Source organism: Gekko japonicus, unplaced genomic scaffold, assembly GCF_001447785.1.
Source record: "Gekko japonicus isolate JY-2015 unplaced genomic scaffold, Gekko_japonicus_V1.1 scaffold185, whole genome shotgun sequence".
In the NCBI taxonomy this organism is placed as follows: Eukaryota; Metazoa; Chordata; class Lepidosauria; order Squamata; family Gekkonidae; genus Gekko; species Gekko japonicus.
The window spans coordinates 1,550,031-1,566,595 of NW_015176457.1; the positions used below are offsets into that span (position 1 = coordinate 1,550,031).

The following is a 16,565-nucleotide window of genomic DNA, read 5'->3' on the forward strand; positions in this document are numbered from 1 at the left end:
TTTGTGTGTGTGTGTGTGCCTGTGAGTAAACATGCGCATCTCTCTGTTTGCTCCAAGGTTGGGTCTTGCATGTTTATCTCCCCTGCGCTGTGTTAAGAACGGGTTATCCGGTGGCTGATTAGCATAGGTTGTAATGAATAATGCAATTTCTTTTAAACCACACATCCACCATTTTGTACTTCAGGAAGATACACAGCAGGGCCTTCTCAATATGGTGTTGAAAACCTTCTTCGAACCACCCCCACCCGCCCTTTAAGATCAATGAAGAGAGAAATGGTCAAACCTGTATTCTCAGGAAATCAAAATGCCTGGGAGATGGGATCCCAGAAGCGGGCCCCCCACCCCCCAATCCAGACCCCTTGTGCTGAATAATGATGATCAAACCAGATATTCTCTCTTAATCCAGCTAAATACAATTATCTCAATAGGCATTTCTGTGTTTCGTTTTCTAAACAAAAAAAAGTGTCACCTGCTGTTGAGGGCCTGTAAATCTGGTCTTCGTGTTCCAGTTGGCTGTGCCCCCCCCCCCCATCACAAATTTGCTGGTGATGAAAATGAGTATTAAATGTAAACATCTCTCTGTGTGTATGGGGGAAATGAGTATCTATGAATGCATATCCCATGTGTATGTTCTTCTGTTCATTGCTTCAGCAGAAGCTCTCTACAAATAATGGGACACTGCATCAACATGTTTCTGCACGCATAGCAGGATAGAAGCACAAACAAAATGCAATAGTAAAGCTGTTGGAGATTTTAAGCCGCAGAAGCCTTAACCTTTTGAATGAGGAATTGGTGAAGGAAATGCCTCTCAGATTTGTTGTTGTACATGAATCCATGTTTTATTTTGAGCATACTATAATGTTTTTTTTAATTCACATAGTTAAGAGAAACATAAAAGAATATTTTAGAAAATATTGAAAGGGGGCCTGTATGTATATTAAGTCCTGGAAATGTCCTTTGTTGTTTGGCTGCTTCAATAGTATGATGATCATACACAGCATTTCAATGTCAGTATGTCAAAAACCCATTTACCATCAAGGCATATTTTTCCAGCAATGTCAAAGAAAGAAAGGTTTGTTAACATATCACCACAGGCTTTGGCTTTGAACCAGAGATGGGGGAAGGGGATGCTTTGCAGTTATCAGTAATTTACATACTTATGATTTCATTTTTTCCTTTCTCTCTTGTATGTATATCCCTTTAGCCAGCAGTGGATTCTCCATGATTTAAAAATGTCTTTTGAACATTCCATAGTCAGCAGCCTTAAACGTATAGAAAACAATATTTTGTGGAAACATTGTTTTGAATGAGTTTTTTGCAGAAAACATTTGTTTTTCACTCCAAAGCCATGCTTGAAGGGGAAATAAATGCAAATAATGCTAAAGAGGAACTCTAATAGTTGGAGTTTGGTTGCTGCAGTACGTCCAGCAGTACTCACCTATGACAAATCTGTCCTCACTCTGTCCACCTATTAGAACGGGTGCTCTTAATCACTTCATGCAGGTATGTAGATTTGGGATGTTTTAGAGGAAAATAACATCATGTCTCACTGAACAGTCAGTTCGCTTTGTGCAGCTGTAGAAAAAGTACCAGAAAAAGGATGACATTAGTATTGGTAGTGGAGTTATCTGTTTGTTTGTTTCTGTAAGCATTTTACAGTAACTTGTATGAATGAAACACACACACACACACTTGCTTAATAAAAGAAGAAACTTGGTGGTGGGTATATAACCCAGTTTGGCAATACTCTGTATGTGCGTGCGCACACACACACACGAACGTGTACCTGATTTGGGAGTGCAAAGGTTATGCTATTGTGTCTGAACATTCTAAAATGGAATGTTACATCTATGAATATCTTGAAGGCGAGTATCTGCAGTGCTACAGTGCAAGAGCATATGGTGTGTGTTGAGAAGTGGGGGGGCGAGAGAGCAGGTGACACATCAACTATGAGTAATACACTATAATTGTTAGGAGGGTAGCACAAGTGGCAGTTGAAACAAGAATGATGTAAAGCGAATCTAGCATGTGATGCTGTAGCTGCAAAAGTTGTTTTGTGGGTTGGGCCCCCCCCCCCCGCCCCACTTAATGAACTATGTCCTTTGCCTTTCCAAATATTGGTTTTGGGAGAAATGGATACTGTATCTAAACACTTAGGCTCTTTTAAAAGGAAACTCTCTTCCTGACAGGAAATCTATAGGAAGTCTTCTTGCATAAAAGTTGCAGTGACTGTGAATACAAATGCTTCCTTTGTCGCCCAGAACCTTTAACAGGAGAGAGTGCTATGAAACACATGGCTATTTGGAGTGTTGCATTCTGTTTAACCAGTCATTTAGCCTAATCACCTTGGGCATTGTTGTGCCTCTTTTTAAATAAGCATTTGCATTGTTTGAAGGGTGGAAGAGAACACTTCTGGCTTGAGCATGATTATTTGATCCAAAGTATGGAAGCAACCAAAGGTACTGTCTTCCCTCTCTCCCCACCCTGAGATGGGGCATATTAGAAATTCACATCCATTAGACAAGAGTGAATTCCAGTTTATGGGGTGTTTTTTTTGAGGAACACATGTGGCAAATGTCCATTGGGTATGTTAATGTCTATGAAACACAATTTGATAGCAAAGTTGTCATTTGTGCAATAGTAAAATCTCTTAACTGGAGTCCAGATTATTAATGCAGAATTGCAGCAACTCTCTGCAGAGTTGAGGGTAGACTATTTTTAAAACAGTCTTTCCTTCTCCGATGAATAATAATGGGCCCAAAATTTGATTTATGGTAAGTAGTGTCACTGCTTAATATTAGCATTTTGAATACCCTTCAGAGTGGACTGCCCAGAAACAGAAGAAGGTATTGAAAAGCTGCTAGCTGAAAACCCCCCCCCCCATGAAATGGATAGCTAAAGCAGTGACTTTTTATTATGAAAATGAACATAGGGAATCATGCTATTTAAAACGCTGAATAATTTCTCAGTGGATGCTCTCTGTGGCAGTCCAGGGCTGCTTCAAGCTTCCAATCAACACAGGGTTCAGAGGCCATGCATGGGGTTCGTTCTTCATTTAGAAAATATTAATTCCCCCCGGGAAAGCTGGCTACATTTCCTGCCACTGAAATAAAGGAAAAATATATAAATAAACATATTAAATCCTTGCATTAGCTAGAAGTTTTGGATACTATGGATAAATTATCATCTGCACAATAGTCATTTTGAAACAACAAGGTTAATGTTATGTCGGTTTTTCTCTTAAGGGGCAGATGGTTTGATATAGTTTGTGGGACCATGACTATAAACTCTTAAGTTGATAAAGCACAGGTGTTACATTTCAGATAATGAACATACTGTGCCCCATGTGATGAATCTTATAATTTTGGAGAGACCACTGGATGTTGTATTAACTGGGACAAATATCAAGTGCTCTCTATAGGAAGAACAATATTGTCCAAACTCTGTAGTCAGTGTACTCTCCGATTCAGTGCTAAATCTATTTAGCACCCAGGTTTCATTATTCTGAGGAATGGTTGCTCCAGGGATGCATGAAGGGCCCAGGGTAGCATGATCTCATCAGATCTTAGAAGCTAAGCAGGGTCGGCCCTGGTTAGTGCTTGGACGGGAGTCACAGCTGACTTATGGTGACCTTGTAAGGTTTTCAGGGCAAGATCCGTTCAGAGGTGGGTTTGCCATATTCTGCCTCTGTGCAATGTCCACAGTCATTACACAGAGGCAGAATATGGCAAACCCACCTCTGAGCAGCATTTGCCCTGAAAACCCTACAGGGTCACCATAAGTCAGCTGTGGCTTGATGGCACTTTCCACCACCATCCTATGGCTTTCTCAAGATCTGCTTAGATGAGCTTGGTTACAGATAGTCTTGGGGGGAGGGTCTCTTAAGATGTGTTTCCTCATTATCCCATGTCTTTGGCAGGCTGTAAGTTCCTCTTTTTTGTTTAATTTGATTGGTAAAACATGGTGGCCTTAAACTCCCTTGTGTGTACCAATACCATTTTAATCTTCCTGGTCTTTGTTGCCAGGTAATGGCTTTGGAATCCTGTGCAAACTCCAGGAGGCTCATTCGGAAATGATTCACCTGCAGCCATTATATAAAAGGGCAGCTTTGGCCTCCATCCTTTCCTACTGATAAAGGCTCCGGATTGACTTAGCCTTTGGTAGATGATCAGTTGGGTTTTGATTCTTATGTCTAGACTGGATGCTTTGGAACCTAAGATCGAAATAAAGGTCAGACATTATCTGGAAAGGCTGGGCAGTTAATGATCTTATGTCTTTATCCTCAAGATGCGAATTTCAAGCCTGATGTCCACCTTCTGGCAAGGGTTTTTAGGCATTACATTTAACTGTATTACTATCTGGTTCTAAATTTGGTCCTGAAGTTTGTGAGACTTTGGAACCTTCTTCTCATGTCCTCCTGTCTTTTACAAAAATAAACCTGTCATGTATGTTCTTTATGGTCAGTGGAATGTAGAGTTAACTACTCCAGCTTAGAAGATAATAGTAATTTTACTGTCTTATATTTACAATTCTGATATCTCCAGCAAAAACTCATAAGTATGCTGCTGTCCTGCTAGGTTATACTGACTTTGACTTAGTAACACTAATGCAGTTTTAGTAAGACTAATGTCAGTAAGAAAAAGGGGACATATTCTTGTGCTCTTACCTATAAAATAAATGATAATATTCCACCAGGAGCTGATTTAGCAGGTTTACTGAATATTTTATATCTCACCTTTTTCACTCTGTCTTCAAAGGGGCCCAAGAACTATTTATTTAAAATATGCATGTCCACCTTTGTTCCAAACAACTGGGACCCATGGCAGGTAATAGAAATAAAGCAATTTAACAATCAGTAAATCAGTAAAGTCAGCTATCAAAATCTGCCAGTATAGAACACCCATTTAGCTGAACCCTGCCTAAGAGTCCTATAGATGGAGTCCTTAGATTTTAACCAGTATTCGGGGACTCCAAATGCACTTTTTAAAAAGTTTAATTTTATATCCTTTGTGGAATTCCAGTGGAGTTGATTCTTTCCTAAGTTTCTTTGAGAAGTCATTCCAGAGAGCTGGGGCAGCTACTGAAAAGACTCATAAATGGACAGCTGCAGAATCAATTGAATGGTTTAACCTGTGGAGTGCCCCGGGGTTCTGTTCTCCTACTCATGCTGTTTAATATATATGAGGCCACTGAATGAGATTGTCCAGAACTTTGGGTCACCAGTTGCATTTGGAGGCTTGAGTATATAGAGCTGGGTGTCATCTGGGTATTGATGACACCCGTCTTGATATTTCATTACTCAAGACGTATCTGTATTGGTTCTGAGCTGGTGCTTTGAAACTGTGGTCAGATGGCTAACGCAGAAGAAGCTGAAGGATCCAGACAGGACAGAGTAATGCTGGTCAGTAATGCTGATGTTTCTAGAGGGAATGGATCCACTTGTCCTGGAATGGGTGGAGCTGGTTTTTGTAGAGCAGTTTAAGAGCTTGCAAGGGCTCATAGAACAAGCCTTGCAGTTTGGAAAGCAGGTTGATTAAGAGCACCTTCTATTATCTGCATCGGGTTTGTCAATTCTCCTTTCTTAGCCAATATGGCCATGCTCATCCATGCTTATATAACCTCATGGTTTGGTTTCTTTTATGTGCTTTATATTGAGCTACCCCTGAAGACTGCCTGGAAACTACAGCTGGTCCAGAATGCAGCAGCCAATTATTGTCAGGGGATAGCTGATGGGAACATATATTGCCCATTTTGAAAAAGCTACATTGTCTTCCAGTTTGTTTCCTAGTTAGTTCATGGAGCTGGATATGACCACTAAAGCCCTTCATAGCCTAGGGCCCCCATACCTGAAGGATCATCTCTTTCTCTGCGTTCCTGTGTACCAGCCATGGTCATGAATTCTGGACCAGGCTGCTCCCCTGTTGGTTGTTCCCCCATTTTGGGTGGCCACCCAGCACCAACCAGAACTTGTGACTTTACCATTACAGCCCCACTGGAATGGGCTCCCTGAAGAGATTGAGAGCCCCCTCGTTGGAGATTTTCAGGAGGGGCTGTAAGCTTTGCTAGTTTACCAGGGCATTTGATGGAGTATGAACAGCAGGAAAAAAAGAATTTGCACAGGGTATTTTGGAATATTTTATTTTACTTGGTTTCGATTTACAATGTTTAATTACTTGTAAGTTGCCTTGAGCCAATAGGAAAGACGTGGTATAAATAAATGAAATAAATAAACTGCACCCTTGAAGTAGGTGGGACCACTGAAGAAATGTTGCTATGCTGAGCAAAGTTGATACATGGGAACATATGGAGAAAGGTAAATAACAAACATTTAAAAAGAGAAGTGATATTCAAACAGTAGCTACACCATTTTTTTTAAAAAAAGCTTTTCAGTTGGTTAATATAAATGAAATTAAAAGCCGCAGCAGACAGCATGGATTTAGTCTGGCATTTTAAACATAATAGTGGGGGGGGGGGGGCTTACATTGTTTTTCTTACAGAGGGAATTCCACAGCTGGATGGTTACCACATGAAAACAGAGCTCTCTGTATTAGCAGCCCATATAGCCTCAACAAGTTTGATGATCTTAAGTCATTGGAGGGTTCCTATGGAAGAAGACAGTCATTCACATGCCCTGGTCCCAGAATATGATCAAAGCAAGGACTTATCCCTGGAATGAAACTGGTAACTAGTGTAGGTATTGAAATACTGTAGAAGGGAGCACTCACTGGAGAAGAACCTGATGCTGGGAAAGATTGAAGGTCAAAGAAGACGGGGACGGCAAAGGATGAGATGGTTAGACAGTGTCATAGATGCAACGAACATGAAATTGAGCAAACTTCAGAGGACGGCGGAAGACAGGAGGGCCTGGCGGGATCTGTTCCATGGGGTTGCGAAGAGTCGGACTCGACTGTCCGACTGAACAACAACAAGAAGTTTGTTCCCCACTGGAAACCCAGTTAACAATCTGGCTGCGTGTTTTGAAACCATTCTTCAATAATAGCTCTGTGTTTATACTTATGACTCTACTTGAGCCTGAATATTACCAAAGCATCGACTTTTATAACCAAATTTTCCCATTCCAGAAACAGTGGTAATCGGCATACCACCCAAACTTGGAATTTTTCCGTGGATGCCATAAGGTTCCAGGGCTTGGGATATTTTACTCGCTATGGCTGCTAACTATTTTAGCAAACTCAGACAATGACAGGTAAACTAGCTTATCATAATTAGTGAACAGTCTCTTATTTTTTTTATAATTAATTTTGAATTTCACCCCATACTTCCTGCATTTCATGGCCCCTTGTTTCAATTTTTTCTCTCTCTCTACAGAAAATCACGGAATAGTGAATATCCTTTCACTGGATCTGAAGCTCATGAAATCTTATGCTGGAATAATTTAATTTTCATTTAGTGTTTAAGGTGCTTCAAGACTTTCAAGACTCCCATTTTATTTTTGCAGCAACAGATTAACTTGGCTACCCCTGTGGAATTATTAACACAGGGTGAGTTGCAGGTGTCCTGTATGAACACCCAACTTCCTTTGCAGTGATGAGAGAACTGTGCATAAAGTTGTCATAGTGACTTGGTTGGAACTGTGCTCCGGGGGTGTTTGACCTGTGTCTTTGTCCACCCTTCCTACCAGGGGTCACTTTGTAGAAAAAGAGGTGCAGGAGCTCATTAGCATAACTCATTAGCATAACTTATTTGCATATGCCACACCCCCTGACATCACCGGAAGTGTGTCAGGAGGCGACACCCACCGCTCAGGCTCCACTGGACTGTTTTGGATTGCTAGCTATTGGGGGGGGGACACGCAGATCTGTCCTTGCAGAGGAGGGAGAGCTTGTACCTGAATAAAACATGGTCTTAAAGGTGCCACTGGATGGTTTGGACCAGGGGGCCAGGGGGTGGCTCTGCAACTTACCTGGCTGCTTCTTGCTCTGACTGAGGGCTGCTGGGAGCAGGGGGCGGGGCTTGTGGCATGTGCTCGCCCCCTGGGCTCTTTACTGCCAGAGCTCCGCTCCTGTAGGAAATGACCCCTGCTTCCTACACACACAGTAGTCCTTCAGTGTTGTGGGACTGCAAAACCTAGATGTCTCCATATTATAAACACTGGAAGCCACATCTTGCAATGTTTTTTCTTTTGCATACTGTCTGTCTTCTATAGCAGCCCCCAGTGTTAAAGAACCATCAGATATTTAATGCTGTTGGTGGGTGTGAGAACAGAGAATCATGCTCATTTTCAGCCCCTGTAACTTGTCTCTCTTCTTGGTGGGTGGGTGGGGGGAGACATGTTGTATTCACTCTCTGATGTTCAAGATTTAGTAGTCTTTCCCACACTACAAAGAGTCTGGCAGCAGGAGCAGGAAATAGAAAGGACAAAAGTTAGCAGTGCAAGCAGAAAAGAGTTGATCATTGAAACCTGACTGGCCTGGTCTGTCTGAAGCAAGAATAATCCCTACACATTTATAAGATGGTTGAGGCTTAGAACGTCTGCCACTTTTTTGACTGTCTGTGTAGTGACATAATTGTAACTGTGAATTGGGAAGATGTTATTACTTGTGAGACACTGAAAGTTTAAGTGAAGGATAAAGAGTTGATAACTCTTTATCAACTGCCTTATAATGAGGAAGCTGTGTGTTAAATCCATGAACTGAAGGGTGACTGTTTATGATTCTGATCCATGCCAATAAAGGTTTTGAATTGAAATTGAGTTGATAACTTTTCTTGTAACTGAGACTAAACCAAGAGACAATGTTCCTTGTCACTGTCTAGCCCAATCGCTTCTTATAGGTCATGTTAGAGGAGGAGATATGCATGCACACACTCCCACTTCTTGGAAGATGGAGGCACAGGATCAGCTCACCTTGGTACAGTTCTTTAATCAAATAACTTGATGAACATTGATCAAGAAGGGTAGCTGTGTTTGTCTGTAGCATGTTAAAGGCTAACAGAATTTGTAGGAGGGGATGAGCTTTCGTGAGTCATTGCTCACTTTTTCAGAACATTGATGAACCTTGTTTTGTATTATAATGTTCTAGAAGGTCTTCTCAGTTGGATTTTCATTGCAACCATTAAGTGACCTTTAAAATGTTTGAACGTGATAAGCTTATTTAAATCAGTGGGCTTGAGTTTGCCAAACTCGGCACAGAGTTTAGCCTTAACATAAACTATAATACATTCATCAAAATGTTGAAAGCCCTTTTTATGTGATGTTTCTATTTTAAAACGGCATCACAGAATTTCACCATATATACAACCTCCTGTCATTGCCTTATGTATTATTTTATCTAGAATGTCAGGGTTACAGAATTGTCGGGAATGCATTCAAATATTTATCATTATCAGATTTCTCTTTTTCTGCTGACTCATCCTTTATTCCACAGCAAAAACCACTTGGAGATTTTCTGGTACATGATGCCAGCTCTTTTCTTTCCTCTTTTGTTTAATGACCAGATTCCAGACTTGCTTCTGGAGATAGTTTCTGGAGTACTCGCAAACTTTAGAGGACCAAATGTGGACTTTCTGAGAGCCCAGACTTCTTCTTTTTTGGCCACAGCAGCTGAATAGACAGGCCCAGAAGAAGAAGGTTCCTTCAGTCTTCTAGTCAGTGGCAAGCGTGGCACATAGAAGGTGGTACAGCTACATGGATGGGGCTTACTGCAGTTCTCAGTCACCACAGGTGGTTCTTTTGAGGTTCTTCTGCATTAAAAAACACAAAAGTAACAGGTATCTTGCAGGTTGTCATTATCCCTAAAGTATTATCAAACATCCCATCTCATGGATACAGGCCAGGGTTTTTTGCCTATGGTGTGGCACTGGGGCTCCATCTATCATGTGCTGGAACAAAAACTTTGCCAAATTAATTTAGTCTGTTTTCAGACATCAACACCAGTCATTTCTTCTGCACATACTTTGTGCAAAAATCACAAGGTGATGGGAATCGCTTGGTGCTTTGTAAAAGGTAATTCCCCCCCCCCCCCGACTTTTTCATTCCAAGCACTGAGATCATTCTCAAGGCTGAAATACTGTGGTGTGAAGTGCAAAAATAGGTTCCTGGTAGTTTAGTTAAATATCTGGGAGCACAGTTCTTCTGTATAATAAATTCTATATATTTTGTAAGCAACAGTGACAAATCTATTCATCAGCTTTGAACCAAACTTTTTCAGACTGGGAACTTAGTCCTATAACTTGGTTTACAGAAGTGAGTAAATAAAAATCTTCCTTTTATTTTTATTTTTTGGGTAATTAATTTCAGGTGGTACAACTTATTTGAGGAAAATTCTAAAATATGAGTATGAATTGGCAGCTCTTCTGTCTGTGTGTGTTTGTATAATTGCAAGATCATGAGGAAAGATGGCTCAGCTAATTTTGTAGGTGAGAGTTTCTACCTAGATAACTACATTATCTATGATACACTTGTATACCATTGATTACGTGTTTTTAGAGATCTATTTTCTTTGGCATCAAAAATAAAAACTTATCAGAATTTTGTCTCCTGAGAACAATTCAATTCTTTAAATATTTTCTGACATTTCAGGACACAGATACCAATATAAACATATATTTTGTGGAGAATTCTCAGCATGAAGCACTGCTAATCACCATTTGCCTTTCATCGTTCTGTTTCTCGTTTTTGTCGTTACAGTCATAGAGTACAGATAACCCACAAATATGTTCTGGTTAGCTGTTTTTATCCAAAGCATTCTGCTTCTTCAATTGCAAAATTGCAGTGGATCATCTTTTACCTCTGATCTTGTAATTAACTTTTACTTCAGATTCTCATTCTCCCCACAAATGGCAGCACAATGCAATCCAGCTGTCCGTAATCATATATGTGTATTTATAGTGCTTAGATCGTTGTACATTCTTTCCTCAGCTAGGTTGTGTGGATTCCAAAGGAACGATTTGTTCGTTTAACTCTGTTAATTGTCTTTCTTGTCTCCCTTCTCCTTAAGCAAGTTTTGGTTCAATAGTATTGAATTTTGCAGTGAAAACCTATGACATTTTCTGGAGTTGACACTTTAGGGTTACAGAAATTTAGATTTTATGAAAGCACTAGGTAATTTTATCAGACACTCCTGTAGGCCACTGTTGTCAATTTGAGATCAGTGGTGTTGCGGCTGGTGACACAGAGGGTAGGGTTGTTTGTGGTAGGTGGGACTGGGATCAACAGTAGGCAGAGCTAACTTATTCTGATTTGTTCCTATTCCTCCTCCTCTGGAACACTGCAGAAGAAAACTGCATTTAGAAGATGTTCTGGAAACTTTTCTCCAATAGTAAAAAGGGAGAATACTGATCTCTATACATGTACCAATCTAAGGAACCTCTCCTGCAATAACTTGGTTGTTGAACGTATTGTGTATGTAAGGAAAAAAGGCTGGCTGCCCTAGGGTTACAGCTCAGGGTTGGAAAATACCTGGAGATTTTTGGGGCTGGAGCCTGAGGAGGATGGGGCTTGGAGACGGGAGAGACCTCTATAGAGTATAATACCAGAGTCCACCTTGCAAAGCGGTCATTTTTGCAAGGTGAACTGATCTTTGTCGCCTGGAGATCAGTTGTAATAGCAGGAGATCTCCAGCTACCACCTGGAGGCTGGCAACCCTAGGCCACCCATATAAACTTCGTGCTCCAAGAAAATCCAAACCCTTTTCAGGGTGCACTCCCATGCACACTTGTTTGAGAGTGAATTCTGTTTAATATAGAAGGACTTGCATCAGATTAAACCTGCATAGGATTGTACCACTAGTTGTAAATTAAAGGCACATACCCCTCAGCCAGGCCCGTAGCTACAGTGGAGCATCTCGGGGCCAGGCCCCCCAACTTACTGCCCAGGCCTCCCGACTCCCATCCAGCTGGTTTATTTTATTTTTCACATGCTCCACAGCCTTGCCACACTGAGCCATCGCCCTGCCATGCCTGCCGGTACCCTTGGCCCCCCCCCCTCATTGCTTTTAAAAACTTTTACTCTCTTGTTGCTCTTGACACAGCCTTGGTGTGTGTGTGTGGATGCCCTCTGACTTGTTTAAATGCCCCCTGAAGAAAAAAAAACCCTTGCTATGGCCCTGCTGTCAGCTGCTAGGCTGAAATAGATGCAAGCCGTTTCAGCGTTCCCTTTTGCTCCCCCACAGCTTCCAAGCTTGCAGTGGCTTGCAGCAGATGGGTTAAATGGCTCTCAGCCATTTAACCTTTCCTGGGTGATCCCCCCTCCCCGGCTGTGGCTTGCTGTGGCCGGGAGAAAGGCATGAATATTGATAAAGGCTTCATTGACTTCCAGCTACAGAACAGTCCATACAGTCTTTAATTATGGAAATGTAAGCAGTGTAGCAGTTAAAACAAAAAGCCAAAAAAAATTTAAAACAGTCCGTGTAAAAGTTAACAGTTAGTGAAAAACAAATTCAGTATAATATGTAACTGATCTAATTTTGTTTAAACAAGACCCAGAATACTTTCAGTGCCTGGAGGGGATGATTTCTGTAACCAGTGAATTTGCTGTGGGATGCATAAAGAGGAAGTAGCACCCCTCCTCCTCTACTTTGTGCATAACCTCTAGCTTCCTAGCAGAGGGAGACACTGATGCAGGCTTAGCCTACACCTGCCTCATGATGTCAAGCAAGTGTTGTAACATCGGGGATGCTATTGTCCATGATGAAGCACTGCTCTGGGGCCCATACTTCTCCCTTTGATAAGGAAGGGAGACAAATTCTCTGGGTAGGAAGATTTACACCTCTGCTTCTCTCACATTGTGTATGGCAAATTTGAACACCATAATGGGGGAGGTATTAGATTTTTTTTGGGAACATATCACACACCATCTTGATACCTTACCTGATGAGAAACAATTCCTGGCTAATGTGATTCTGGCCAAGGGTTTTAAACCAGGTAAGCAGCAGAGCACTATTTCCTTATGCAGGTTGCTTTATATATCAATCCAGGCACCCGAAGTTGTGGTTCACTTCACCCATCCCCGGTTACAATGTATTACATAGGAAAAAAGCCACAATGCTGCAACCCGCCTCCTATTTCTCCTGCCCAGCCTCCTCCCATTTCTTATTCCTCCCTTTTTATTGCTGCAGATTCACATCTGGCTCTTGAGCTCAAGTGGTTAAGACACTGAACTGCAGGCTGTGGAAGGTCAGTAGTTCAGCAGTTCCAAGACCCGAGTGTGCCGCATGACGGAGTGAGCTCCCATCTCCAGTTCCAGCTCCTGCCAACCTAACAGTTCGAAAGCAATAAATTGCAAGTAGATAAATAGGTACCACTTCAGTGGGAAGGTAACAACGTTCCGTGCGCCTTGGTGTTTAGGGATGGCAGCCACATGACCACGGAAACGTCTTCGGACAGTGCTGGCTCTTTGGCTTTGAAATGGAGATGAGCACCGCAACCCTAGTGTCTGATTTCGAGCAAGGGAACCTTTACCTTTACCTTGAGCTAAGCGCCACCCTTCTCTGTTCCCTGCCCTGCCTCAAAACACCTGGGCCCAGAGAACCAATGTTCTACCTAGTCTTGTTCACCATCTCCATACTCTTTTGAGCTTCCCTGGGCAAGACTGCCAAGGATGCCCTGTCACTGAGAGTATCCTGACTGCATCTTTCTTTGCCTGGTCCCACCCTGCTGCACCCAGGTGAATCTTTCTGCTGGGCCTATGGGCCAGTCCTGCCCTACCGTGTAGTTCCTTTCTAGGTAGCCTGCCATAGAGAACTTGATGTTTCTCTACCTTGTATCTCATGTTGCAGATTTATTTTCAGTTTTAGGAACTATTGCTTCATTTACCCTTATGTCCATTTCCAGCTTTTCCGATCTCTCTATCAGTCCTTTTTGATCAACTATAAAGTCTAAAACTCCTGTTATACCTTCAGCTGTTTTTCCTGTTTTGTTTTAACCAGGATGGATCTGCCCAACTTTTCCACTGTGGAAAAGAGTAAGAGGGGTCCCCTTGGCTATGCTGGGCATTTTAGGACTTGTACCATGTGGGCTGTAGTAAGAAAGGGAAAAGCAAGAGTGAATGGAAAAGCTGGATCCAACCTCTTATTTCTCTTTCTGTAATTCTTACATCTAACTCTGTATTTGCTTCTTCAGTTCTTTCAAACACTAAAAAGCCTCTAAATTGGGAGGTGAACATTTAAGGTATTGTAACATTTATTTTCCCCAATATTGTGCATTGTTTTGTTATTTCTGATGTTGACAGTATATCTTTATAATTTAGCATAATATTTCTAAATCTCATATGTGCCAATAAAATATTACTATACATAGTTAAAATTAGAAAATGACACATATCTCTAAGAATTATAATTGAACTTGGTCTTTTTTTTAAAAAAATTATTGTATCATAAAACAAGTTACAAAAAAGTCAAGTACCATAATAATAACAATATTCCAATAATTTTGTGTAACATAAAAAATCTGAAAAACTACATTTGTGCTTTTCACATTTCGGAAACATTTAATTCACTCTGGTATGTCTTGAGAACTACAGTATTCATCTATGTATTTGCCAATATGAAATTGCATTGTGTCTGTATTGCTTATTTGTATAGGAGGTGTAGGATATAACATGCAGTATAGAGTTGTGTTCCATGTTGAAATAGTCTTTACAGCCACCTCTGGAATTGCTGCCAGGAAGAGGGCAAGAAATCTTCTGAAGCTAAAAATTCTAATATAGGGTTCCATTTATCCATTATAGGTTTATCTATTGGGTACTGTGCTATCCTGTTCAATTTGTTGGTCACAGAGTCCATAAGAAAATGGTCCCACATCTTTTGGTACCATAAACTCTTTTTTGGGGGATTTGGATCTTTCCAGCAAGTAGCGATTGCTGTGCGAGCAGCGTATATCATCACATCTAAGGTCTGCTTGTGAGTGTGCTTCTCAATGTGAGGTGGCCAATGTTTGAGAAAGAGATTCTCAGGGTTCAGTGGGATTTCAATACCTATGATTTTGTGTACCATTTGTTTTATGTCCTCCCAGAATTCTGCAATCCGTTCGCATTCCCACCAAGCGTGGGCAAATGTACCTAACTTATCACATTTTTTCCAACATTTGGGGGAAATCGTTGGTTGCATGTGTGAGAGACGTTGGGGGGTCAGATACCATCTCGTTAAGATCTTAAAATCCTGTAATTCTAATGGAATAGAACATGGATATGGATTTTTTGTCTCCCATACTTCTTTCCAAAAATTCTGATCAAGCTCAGTCTCACAGTCTTTTTGCCAAAGCTTCTGGTAAGGAAGTATTTTCGGAGCATTAGCGGTATTCAGTAAATGATAAACTGCAGATATCAGTCCCTTATCTGAATATTCAAACATCTGGAATATGAATTCAAAATCAGTACACGGTTGTCCCATTACCTCTTTCATATGCATCTGTTCTGTAGCATGTTTAAGTTGTAAGTATAGAAACTTGGTCTTGAAGCAGTGAAATTACCTATTCATAACAGTGTGGCTAATCCAGGGCAATCATTAAGAAGGTGTGCATCAAATACCACTATCAAGTAAAACTTCAGTAGCTCAAAAAGTTTATTGGATGACATACTGTGTCATCCAATGTATGTGTGTCATTTCATTGCAGCGTTTATGTACAGTTATATTCATTGCAGACTAATAGCAATCCACTAGTATAATATACAGTCAGATGTGATTGCCTAGTCAGTCTTACTTAACATGTTGAGGAACTTGGCTTGTTTTGGTAGCCATCACTAATACTCACTATAAAGATAAATTATAAAAGAATGCAACCTTGTAAAAAAAGTCTTCTCTAATATCCAGCAGAATTCCTTCATTTTTCACAGTACCTTCAAATGTAGTGTTAGAAAGTTCTATGAGCAATGTTCTTTTTATCTTTGTGGAAAAATATATCTCTAATAGTATAATCCCCATCTTCTGGTAAAGTTGAACGGCTTAGAGGTTTAAATTGCTCTGCATTTTTGGAAGTTAGCATTGTAATGAGATATGCCAAACAGATGGCTTTACTGTATTAGGGGTGCAAAACTATCAGCTTTTAATTGCAGGAATTCTTGGTTTCTTTCTCCCTTTTAGTTCTGGTGATTTTACTTTTAAAGACACACACACACACACACACACACACACACACACAAATAGTGCCCGCCTTCATGGTATGCTGCTTGTGATCATGCGAAGTGGAACAGTTTGAAATACATATTATGATCCTTCACTTGTTCCTGTTTTGTGCTTTTAGTGTTATTACATAAAAGTTTGTACTTTCTGAAGAAGATATAAACCTTTCTGCAATTGGGTATCGCTATCTGTGTTCCTAATGTCCTGTCCTTCCAATTTTGGAAACTTTTCTTGAAGCAAACTTTTAGGAGTGTTGTACCCATTTCTGCCGTGACTCAAGGACCTGCATCATGGACACAGCTTTGGGCACCCAGAACATAATTTACTGGTGTACGTGTTCACAAGTGCAACTGCATGCCCATGGTGTTGGTACGGAAGGGGGAGTTTTTCCTGCCTACCAATCCCAAGTCTGTATCATGACATGATGGGATGACTCACATGTAACCCTAAATGACAGTTTAACATTATATAATTGGTACTCTGGTTTGC

At 40.9% G+C, this 16,565-nt stretch overlaps 1 protein-coding gene across 2 annotated transcripts in view; it reads left to right on the top strand.

Moving 5' to 3' along the window:
• Positions 1–16,565, top strand: part of STOX2 (storkhead box 2) — a 178,565-nt gene that overhangs the window by 95,351 nt on the left and 66,649 nt on the right. The window lies entirely within an intron of this gene.